Source organism: Lycorma delicatula, chromosome 1 (assembly GCF_047948215.1).
Source record: "Lycorma delicatula isolate Av1 chromosome 1, ASM4794821v1, whole genome shotgun sequence".
Lineage (NCBI taxonomy): Eukaryota > Metazoa > Arthropoda > Insecta > Hemiptera > Fulgoridae > Lycorma > Lycorma delicatula.
The window spans coordinates 391,272,759-391,285,222 of NC_134455.1; the positions used below are offsets into that span (position 1 = coordinate 391,272,759).

Genomic DNA, 12,464 nt, shown 5'->3' on the forward strand with positions numbered 1-12,464 from the left:
TAATGATGAAAACTAGAAAACGTTTTATAATTTATGACACCTGCCGAATCTACCGGCGACTCTTCCCCTTTGTAAAAAGATCTCCCACTCGGTAACACGTACATGTACAATTGATTGATGGGTATCTGGCTCTCTTCTCCATTTGTGTAAGTGGCAGTTTAATATAGTGAATGGCTGTGGTATTGTTTTTAAGGCTGTTATTAACCTTCAGGACCACTGTTAGATACTGCTTCAGAGGATGAGATGGACGTCAGTGTATCATGGGAAAATGCCATGCCTGACCGGGATTTGAACCCAGGATCTCCAGATAAAAGGCCTAGACACTACCGCATGTGTCACAGAGGCCGACGATATCTAGTCAGGGTTTGCAGAAGTTCCCTAAAATCATGTTTAATCTTTAACAGACTTCATGTTTTCAAATGACATAATTAACAGCGTACGTTTGAGAGATACTGTTATTTAATTTGGGTATAACTGAAGTCCATATTAATTATTTCTCTTTTTTTAAAATGAAAAGAACATAAAATTCTATTTCATTAATAACTTAATTATATATTGTAATTTTTTTTTACAATTAGAGGCTGATGATTATTAATAAATCATTATTTAAGACACCGTTGTGTCTTCCCCTTGTAAGATCCAAATATTTTGTTAATTAAAATCTTATTTGGCTATAACTCTGGAACTACTGAAAATAAGTATCGCTTACGATATATCGTTGAAAAACTCTTAATGAGAGCTAATTACAGAAGTCCAAAATCTTTATGGATTTTGGGCTTTTTCGGATACTTTTGATCCAGTCAACTGGAATCAAAAGGGGAGGTGCACTACTAGACGTTACAACAGTCCTAAATCCAAAATTTCACCATCCTGTGGCTAATTGTTTTTGAGTTAATGCGAGATACATGACATACAGACATGACGACACTAGTCAAAATGGATTCAGGGATAGTCAAAATGGATATTTCCGATGAAATCTGAAACCAAAATTTTTCACGATCACAACACTTCCTTTACTTCATACAAGGAAGTAAAAATCATATGAGGGACAAAACTGTAATTTCCTTTTCAAGCAATTTCCTTCATAGATTTAATTTCAAATTCACATACAAAAACATTAAAATTTAACACTCAGTATTTACTCATCCAATTATCTGGTACATCAATTAGTTTATTGTATACAGTAATTCTGACTAATTCTTTAATGATTGCTAACAGAGTCAGGTAATAAAAGAATTTCTATTATGAGTCTTCAAACACGTGATGTGATGTGTTTCCTGGTTGATCAGTGATTTGGTATATGATCAGTGGTTTAGCATTTGTTATTTTTTTCGTGTAATTCTCACATCAATATTGATAGTAAATAAATAAATAAATTCGCTTTTTATTACATGTTTGTCCTCAAATCTTGGATCCTTAATTTAACATACTTCCTGACATTGCCTATTGATGAAATTTTGCACAGTTACTAAGGTCAGATGACAATACAATATTCAACTATTACTTTTGCAAACATCCTGCCATATGGGGATAAATTAAGGGGGTGGGTGTAAAAATATCAAAATTGAAAGCAAGTATTTAATAATTTTTTTAAATATAATTAATATCCAATTGTTTTCATATATTTCCTACATCATGTTGATTACACCTGTTGATTATTACGTTAAGTTTAAAAAGGAAGAATTAAAAAAAGTCTTTAACTGGAAAGTGATGGGTTATAAACGCTTTATTAAAGAACCTAAAAATAAAGATATATTTCTTTTTATTTATTACATATAAAGTGTATGTTACTTTGTTATATTTACTATATCAAACAGATATTCTATATATAATAAAGACATATACATGCTATTTATTTCTTGATCGAATACAGATTGGAGCTAGAATTTGTCTATTAAATAATTTCAATAAAATGTGAATATATATTGGGGCTTCCTAGTTAATTATCCCTAAAAAGATGAAACTGAATAAACGTGGATTATTAAATCTGTGGTTATATTTAACATGTTGAATAAAAAATACCTACACAGATTCTACTTTCATAATTCTGAGAAAATATATCTTGAGTGGCATGTTTAAAGTAAACTTCAAGGAAAGAAAACGGATATCATTAAGTGTTAAATCATTTAGCAAAAGGAAAACCTTAATACCAGATAGTCATTTATGCAGTTCCATTCACAGATCGAATTCCAAATTCACAAAGTACATATTGATTTGCAGGGATGATATGTTTTCTTGAGCTCCAAAGAGAAAAACATACACGGGGTGAGCTTAAGAAGTCAATATTTTACCTGTTCTATGATCTGGAACTTATTTATGATTGTCAATTAATTTCATTAACACCAGCAGGTGTAGCCTGCTGATTTTAGGGTTGTTAGATGAATTAAATTTTTAGCGATCAAAAATTTTTATAATTAATTTTCCTGTCTTAAATTACAGGAAAAGACTAACTTTTTTAATATGATAACACAATAACAATGCGTTAATTTAACAAAAGATGGCTTGGAAATATTATGCGCTTGTGTTTTTAAATACATATTTATATAAAGCGGGTGCCGTGTTTATTCATCTGATTATATTTATTTTCTGTTTATGCAAACAGTAGAGTTCCCCAAACTATCTTCTAGACATGACAATTGCTAGCGGTGGGGGGAAACTGTTGCCGATAATAGTTACTGATAATACTACTTAAATATAATGGTAGTGAGCAGGTATGATACAGATGATATAGTTATGAATGGACATAATTTATAGTGTGTGAAGGATTCACCTATCTTGAAAGCAGAATTACATTAGATGGGTGAATCTTTAATTACATAATTAGCATAACAGGATTACATATTTTATTCATTAAAATTGTCCAAGTTTGTAACAAATTATAGAGTATCAATATCATATACCTACTAACATTTCCAAATAAATTGGTACTGAAATGAATTGTCATTTTTAGATACCGTATTCTGTCTGCTAAATGTAAAGAAATGTGTCAGTGATACAGGACTTGCTCGTTACTGAAGGATATGTCCAAGCAATAGGTGTGTCTTTTGTCACACACCATTAAAGTAAGTATCTTTATTAAGAGATAATATAACAATGAATACTTAATGTTTAAATAAATAACACCAGAATGTAATTCTGGCACCCCAGAAGTGAATCCCTGGCAATTAGCAGATAGTCTGTACAATCTTGAAATTGTGATTTCAAGTAAGAAGACTAATGAATGAAAAGGAGTGATGTTAGAAAAACATAATTAATGAAATATCCTCTTAAAATAAGTAAGAATTTAACAAATAAAGAAGTTTGGAGATGTAAAGACGAATCAAAAAAGGTAGTATTATTTAATAAAAAGTAATAGTTATACTTACTAAGATTGAACCTTCGTTGATCTTTATGTCTATGTTGAGAGAACTTCTTTGTGTTATTTATGGTGTAACAATAATATTAAGAAATATTATAATAAATAATAAAAAAAACAATGTGAATGTGAGCATGTGTGTATTTTTTTATAAATATATAACAATTTTTTTTTTTTTTTTTTTTTTGTTAAGTATGTAACAATTTCAATATAAAGTAGTTGGTTCAAGCACAAAATACAAGATGGCATACCCACAGTTAGCAAACTTTTGAAATATTTGTTTAGATAATATTTTTTAATTTTCTTTGTAAAATGTTAATGTGATGAAAGTAGTAGGCAGCAATTGTTTTTATGTAATTTTTTTTTTTTTTTGTTTCATTCAACTGTAAAATTCTTTTTTTTTAATGTAAAGATTTCTTTTGACGGTAGTATTTTTTTTTTTTTTTTTTTTTTTGTTTCATTCAACTGTAAAATTTCTTTTGATGGTAGTTTTTTTCTTGTAATTTTTTTTTTTTTTTTTTTGTTTCATTCAATTGTAAAATTTCTTTTGATGGTAGTTTATTCTTGTAATTTTTTTTTTATGTTAATTTTTCTTGTAATCTTTTTTTTAATGTAAAGATTTCTTTTGACAGTAGAATTTTTTTTTTTTTTGTTTCATTCAGCTGTAAAAAATTTCTTTTGATGGTAGTTTTTTCTTGTAATTTTTTTTATGTAATGATTTCTTGTAATCTTTTTTTTTAATGTAAAGATTTCTTTTGACAGGAGTATCTATTTTTTTTTTGTTACATTCGACTGTAGTGTTTCTTTTTAAATTTTTTATCATTTATGTCAATTTTCTTTGTAACTATTTCAATTGATGACAGTAGTAGGTAGCAATTTTTTTTTTATGTAACTTTCTTTTTCAATTTTTTGCAATTGCTTATGTCAATTTTCTTTGTAACTATTTCAATATGATGTATGCATGTTGTAGTAGGCAGCAATTTTTTTTTTGTAAATTTTTTTTTTTTTTTTTTTTTTTTTTATGTAACGACTTCTTTGGCTGTAGTTTTCTCTTTCAAATATTTGTAATTATTTATGTAAATTTTCTTTGTAGCGATTTTAATATGACAGCAGTAGGAAACAATTTTTTTTTTTTTTTTTTTTTATGTAACGATTTCTTTTTCAATTCTTTGCAATCGTTTATGTCAATTTTCTTTGTAACTGTTTCAATATGATGTAGGTTGTAGGCAGCAAATTTTAAGTTATGTAATGACTTCTTGTGACTGTAGTTTTCTCTTTATCAAATATTTGTAATCATTTACGTAAATTTTCTTTGTAACTATGTTAATATGATAACAGAAGTGGGCAGCAAATTTTTTTTTTGTAATTTTTTTTTTTATGTGGATTTCTTTTGAATGTAGTTATTTCTTTATTAATTTTATTCTATCATTTATTTTAATTTTCTTTGTAACTATTTCAGTATTGTATAAGTTGTAGGAAGCAATTTTTTCTTTATATATGACGATTTCTTTTGAATGTAGTTATTTCTTTATTAATTTTATTTTATTATTTATTTCAATTTTCTTTGTAACTATTTCAGTATTGTTTAAGTTGTAGGAAGCAATTTTTTTTTTTTTTTATTTAACGATTTCTTTTTTTTAACTATGTAACAATTTACGTAAATTTTTTTTTTAAACATTTCAAGATGATGAAGTAGTTGGTTAAAGGGCGAAATAAAAGATTGTGTATCCACAGCTTCTCAAACTTTCAAGATATTCGTTAAATAGATAATATTTATAACATGAAAAAATAAACTAGACTGGTATAACATTTACTATTTTTTAAAAATTAGTTTGGTGACACTAGCTCTGTGGAGGGTTAGAACCAACCTAGGTGTAGACATTATCAGTGTTATGGTCGGGTAACCCCTGATGCTGAAAAACATCACTTATTGTGATGTTATGATATCTTGATATTGTATTTTTTATGTTTTTACTGTTATTTGGATGATGTGTATCAAAGATGTACTATTTCCATATTCAATTTGTAACCGTTAAACTGTAATAATTATAATGGACTACAGACAAATAGTTACCTAACAAAATTGAATTCTTCAATTTTAGACCAATCAAATATACCAAGAGATATTACAATTAAAATTCTGTAAGAAATAAAGATGTTACAATATTTCTGGAGTACGACTTATTTTTTGAGTGATTATCTTTTTTGTATAATTCTTGTTTTTGATTTATTATTGATATAGATAATATATAATATACATTTCGATAACAGTAAACGGTGATATTTCCTGTTTACTTCAGTGTATTACTAGACTGTTGGTATGTGAAACTATCAACGTGTGTAAAAAAGTAGAGAAGTGTATAAAGAATATAGTGGATGATAATTGTTCAGAGTCAAGAAAGTAGATGTAAGTTAAATATGAGAGAAAATTGTCAGCTTTGACCAAAAGGGAATGCATATTGATGAGCAATTATTAGACCTAGTTTGTTACAATTGTTATACAGACTTGAAGCAATCGGATAAAACAAATAAATGTGAAATTAAGGCATACAGAGCTGTAATCAAAGCAACCGGCGCTGATTTAATACCGACGGGTCAGTTGAAAAGCAGCAAATGCTGCAAATACATTAACTACATCAAAAACTTGATGACACATAACACCTATCACAACATTGTTTTACATACTTTATCTCCTACTACTCCTTAACAAACACCTATTAGCTAAATCACACCAAAACCCTATATATCCTTATGCTGATCAAATGTTCAATTCACCCCTATCCATGCCTTATGTTACCCATAATAAACCCCCCCCCCACCCAATGGTACTGACAAAATATTACCTAAGATAATGTTGGGTCAGAACCTGAACCTAGTCCTAGTGATGATAGGACAGGTCAGGAACTAGACAGGACAGGACAGGTAGGGTGTAGGACAGGACAGGTAGGGTGTTTATGTCAAACAAATCCCTGATGCAGTTAATGTTTTACAGGATCTACTACTTTTCTACTTAACCGTCGGCATTAACCGTCCATTAATCTTGACTCCGAACTAGGTTTTTGTGTGTTGTAGCATTTGTTGTAAGAATGCAAGGGTGTTATTTGCCCTTTTTTTTATCCTTACATGTTCTTTGTGAATGGGAAAAATCATTGTATGATCGGATAGACTGAGTTTCTCTTCATGGGTAACTGTAGTTTTCTGTAGTCCATCGTAACTATTACATTACGACAAATGCTGATTAAATATTAATATAAAATATAATATGAATATTAAGTAAGAATATTTGTCAGCATCAGGGGTGTGAAACAAAAGATGAATCAGGAAAAAAATATTAGTATAGAGTCTATTGTTTATCAGAAATGAATTTTATATGTATTAACTAACTGTACCCTGCATACTGCTGCTAGTGTCTTCATCTAGTTCGTTTCTAACCTACCGAGGCACTAGTGCTGCGTTAACATAACCTCAAGGGCGCAGGTACTGCATACAGTGTCGGCCACCTAGGAATTTCTGTTTTCACTGTGGGAAACTCTCTTTTGTCTCAGTGTTTTCAATTAACGAATATTTCAAAGGTTGGCAAAACTGAGGATTCATCATCTTCTACTGACTTTCTTATCTTTTCTACTCGTTTCTCATCTACTACTGCCTACTATTGATCAATGAAGCTTTTTTATTGTTGTCTCACAGTGTTGTCAAATATTTCAAATGGTTTTTGTTATCTTTTATTTCCTGCCTACTGCCTATTTAACTGCTGCCTACTATTGATGAATGAAGCTTTTTTTAGTGTTGTTAATTAACAAATATTTTATGTTCATCTTCTATTTCCTGTCTACTACTGCCTACCACCTCGCTTACATCACATATCTACTTTACTGCTTACTACCTACTTAATTGCTGCCTACTTTTGATGAATGAAGCTTTTTTATTGTTGACTCACAGGGTTGTCAATTAACAAATATTTTATGTTGTCATCTTCTATTTTCCACCTGCTACTGTCTGCTAGCTACTTAACTGCTGCCTACTATTTGATGAATGAAACTTTTTTATTGTTGTCTCAGTGTTTTCAATAAACAAATATTTCAAACGTTGGCAAAACTGAGGATCGTCATCTTCTATTTCCCGCCTTCTACCAACCTCCTAACTACACATACTCCTTATGAATGAAGATTTCTTATTGATTTTTATCAGAACCGTATTCATTTACCATCAAATATGTAACATTTTGTTGGCAGAATTAAACTCAATCCAAATCGATTTGTCACATGCCACCTTAACATTTCTGAAAGGAAAAACAGATCAGAAAAAAAATTATTAGTACAGAATAATTTGTTTATGAACTATAAATGTTATATATATATATATATATATGTGTGTATTATAAAGTAGAAAAATAAAAATTTTAGATCGTTATCGCTTTTATAATATTATTACTACATCTCGTTCTGAAGCATTACTAATTCTAGAAGACTATTCCCACCCAATTTCCCCCATGGTTTTATCGTTCAAATTCAATGACAAATATTGTTAATTTGTTGCTTGACTAATATTTCCGATTGTGTAAATACTAGTTTTTCAATTCTTATGATTATACTATGTGTAATTCTGTATTTCATAAATAATTGCAATCTTTTTTAATAAAGAGTATATATAATTCATCAATGCACAATCTAACTCCTTATCGCTAAATTTTGAATGTTACATTGTTTTTATAATGTATGTACCGTCTGAAACAGGAAAGACCATGTTTCTTTTTCTTTCAAATTTTTTTTTTTTTTTTAATTTATTTCGTGTACAAAACCAGTGCATAATAATTCTGTCGGTAATAAAACAAAAAATAACATGTTATTTTTATAATTACATTTTTTTTGTTTTATTACAGACAGAATTATTATGCACTGGTTTTGTAATTATATTATAATTATTAGATATAATTTTAGAATATGATAGAGTATTTTTTTCATTTACAGTTGATATCAGAGTGAGACCTGAAAAATAAAATATTGGTTTTCTCTTCTCTTCAGTTTATATACAGAACTATGTAGTAGTTATTTTATGCAGCTATGCAGCTAAATTATGAAAGAAAATTAAAAAACCAACTATTTATACTTTTAAGTACATTTCATAAGAAAGCTACCTGTTGTAATGGGTACGATAATTTAACTTCTGGAAAATGTCGACATATCTTCACATTTCACATCCACCAGTTCCCAAAACCACCTCAGTTCAAAAGTTTATATGTATGTATTATCTATATATTTCACTTTCTTGTGGACACAATAATGCCGTAATTTTGCACCATTCACTTTCAAATTGATACATAATATACAACGACCCAAAATATCGGTCGTGTTCATTAATGGAAAAAGTCAGACCACGGGTGGTGGAAATTGGGGGGGGGGGGCTTTTTCCAAAAAAATAAAATATTGCTACAACTTTCTTATTAAGTAAAATATCAAATTTGTTTAAAGTTATCTAAGTAAAGTTTTTTTATATCACCAACCACTGGCCCAGGAGGAAGAAAAAGTAGTGTTTCAAGACAAAAAATCGGATACCTCCCTTAATAGCACAGCATCGAATCGGTTTAAAGTGGTCATTATCTAAACTTTTGTTTATCTAAAACTTTTGACTGAAATAATTTTTTATATGACCAACCCTTATGGCAAGGGATGAGCAAAATATTGCTGGAATTGTAAGAAGATGGGGCTTTGTCGTATGCTATGTTGCACCCTTGATTAATTATTTAATAAATAAAATTCAACTTTTTTCATTAAAAAAAAATACTGAATTTGTTCTTTATTTGAAAAAATCCGGTACTTACATATTAACGCCACTGCAGCTACAGCTTTATTTAAAAACAAAGTAGTCAATCAGATTTCGGTGGAAAATGAGCCGATATAGAGTTTAACAGATTCAAAACAGTCTTTATTAATTTTAATAAATGGTTATAAAATTTATTTATTTTATAAATATAATTTAACCAAACTTAACCTACGCTCGCTAACCTTGACTAATTAACAGGAGTGTTTTGATTATTTAAATATTGCAATAATTACTGAATTTATTAAATAAATAAACAAAAAATTACGGTGTTAATTAGCGAGCTTCGCTCGCTAACTTTGACTAATTGAAATCCGATTGACTACTTTGTTTTTAAATAAAGCTGTTGCTGCGGTGGCGTTAATACGTTAAGTACCAAACATCCTTGCTATTTATATCTAATCTATCACTGTTTCTAAAAAATAAACTTATTTGTGAACAAAATAAAAAAATTTTCGTTTAAAAATTCATATTATTTACAGAGTTATTGAAATTTTTGTGTTACCATTTTTTTTTGTAACATTTATGCTTTGAAATTTCAAAAATAATTCTAAAATGGTGCGCTGAAAACATTTTACCAAACCAAGGGGTTGCCTGTGATGATACTGTACTCCAGTAATTCTTAAGAGTAGGGTTTCTAATTATCCCCATATTCAGTATGCAAGCTAAGAAATGGTAATATTTTTCCATTTTCGGTATGGTTCAGACAGCCTATCTCTATTTGCATTTAAATATTGATTGGCTTATCTATTGGTTTCTTTCACAATCACAGTTGAAATAAATTAAGTGTAAATAATAAATAAAAATAAAACTATAGGTGTGGAACCTGGATTAGGCATATGTTTTGGGCCGGGGAGTTATGTTTTGGGACATTATGTTCTGGTTCAATGATGTTTCTGTATGCCTCATCTTCTGAATCCCCCATCACTATCGCTTGTGATTAATTCATCATCTTCTTCAGCCCCACTGTCACTAGATAATTCGAAATCGCTATCAGTATCATCAAAAAAAAGTTAATTTCTGCATCAGTAAGACGTCTACTAGGCCCGGACATTGTAGAAAAAAAAAACCGAACTAACGAATAAATCTGAATATTTTACGGATCATGGTAACTAAAACTACAACTAACATTATAATTGAAACTCTATTTCTAATAAAATTATAATACCTACAAAAAATCCCTTATAAACGCATGGAGTAAACAAAACATAACCATGAATGCATGGAACACACTTCTGTTTACATCAGATTATCGGAATTTTGAAATCGATAATTCTCTAAAATACGTATCGTAAAATGAAAACAACCTACGCTATCGATATCTACGAATTGTAAGCTTTAAGAAAAGAGACTATATGAGCGATCTAGTGTAAACGTAAAGAAATATATGAACATAAAAACTATATACTGATATATCGGATGGGTGAGACGTTTAGACAAGCACTCATGTACAATATATCGTTACCTTGAGGCTTTAAGGGTTAATACAATATGTTATACCAGTTACATGTTAATACATTATATCAGTTTATAATGTATTTAAATGATGTATTAATTGCAAATACTTTCCTGTTATTTGAAAACCTTCTAAAAGATTACATTTTATTCTAAATTTTTATTACTATTATGAGGGGTGACTGAAATGTATGCATACAGGGAACATATCAGGAAAATAAAATATCGCATAAAGCGACAAGTAACATATCGCTAACATAACCCCTACCGCTAATATATCAAACTTGTGATCCATGACCACTCATTTTCTGTCAGTTGCTATTACTACTAACAGTACGCCTGCTTTAAAATCGTCTACAACACCATGCAATGAGTGAATTTTTAACAGTACAAAAAAATGAACTGTGATAAATACAGTAAGTAGATGGGCAATAAAAAAAATTTATATATCAGAAGCTATTAAAGCAAATATTGAAGATAAATCTTACAACAGTTGACCAGTTTCTGGAACTGTTGAGAAGCACCAAAGATGATGGATTAATCGATTCAAAATTACCGCTGCATTATGCAGCAATCATCTCCACGTAGATAAGCACATTGAAAGAGCTAATAGGATACATTACTCCACAACTAGGCAACATTATTACAGTAGAGTCATGCAAACTCACACAAAAGAACAAACTCGCAGAAAAAAACATTGTGAACAGCTTCTGAAACTTATAGTGACAAGTCAGTTTACCTTTTATACAGGTGTTCAACCAATCAAAAACATACTCCTCCTAAAGAAGCAAATGTTGTTTGAATGTATCTGTTTTTTTTTGTACTGATTTTAATCCGATTTAGTAGTTAGCTAGAAGAGGTTAATTTGAAAGCACTAACCCAAACGAGTGTCAAACTTTGCGAGAGTTACAATGAATTAATGGCTATCATTATAAGCTCATCGCGTAATGTAATGTTACAAAATATTTCCTTTCATTTACTAGTTATGATTTACAGTGCATTACATTTTAAACTTTGTAATTTTTTTTTTTTTAATTATTTTGATATTTACCTTGTAGTAATATCTAATAATCAAGTACACTAAAAAGGTATCTGTAAATTTGAAGATAGTCCAGTACCTGCATAGATGTATTGATCTTGCTTATCTTTTATTATAACATGGTAGTAACATCCAAAGCATATCGTTGTCGAAAACATGACTAATATTGCTATAACAAGTGCCATAAAATCTGAAAAGTAAAATATATATATATGATTTAAAGTTAATTTTACTTATATATTAATTTTGTGATTTTTTATATTTAAAAAATAATATAATGTTTTTATAAATATATTTTAATTATAATTTGAAGCAGTATGCGCTATTAGTTTACTTTTATTGTTTCTTCTTATTTGATTCACAGTATTGTATGTATTACAAAAGAGAACAATGTATTATTATCATTTCAAATTGTTTTTTTAACTCAAGACGTCAAGAAAAACAGTTAAAGCGGGAGGGAATAGATCCTGTTAGTTTGTATATGATTGACGTCTATTTTAATTATTAACTTGGGTCTTACTAGACTGAGTGACTTCTACATATAGGAAACTGATGTTCAAATTTTCACTTCTAACTACCATGTGGAAGGGAATTTCATTTGAATTGATTTCAGATATTGGGGTTTGAATTAATGAAAATTTTACCATTAAGAGTTTTTAACTCTTAACATTAAGATTTTTTTCAATTTTCTTATCTCAAAATAGAAAGTTTGGGACAGAAGTGGATGCAAACAGCTATGACACAAGGGACGTGCCACCAAGCATGATTACATTCAGAAATATTAATTTTAGTCGGACA

At 29.1% G+C, this 12,464-nt stretch overlaps 1 protein-coding gene across 2 annotated transcripts in view; it reads right to left on the reverse strand.

Moving 5' to 3' along the window:
• Nucleotides 1–12,464, reverse strand: part of LOC142317359 (uncharacterized) — an 82,016-nt gene that overhangs the window by 10,496 nt on the left and 59,056 nt on the right. The window contains exons 9-10 of one of the 2 annotated variants that reach the window (XM_075353847.1): nucleotides 11,746–11,856; nucleotides 7,560–7,634 (exon numbers count right to left, since the gene is read on the reverse strand). The gene's annotated coding sequence lies outside the window, so the exon portion shown is untranslated. Of the gene's footprint in view, nucleotides 1–7,559; nucleotides 7,635–11,678; nucleotides 11,857–12,464 lie in introns of both variants that reach the window. The other variant, XM_075353846.1, reaches the window with a different exon arrangement.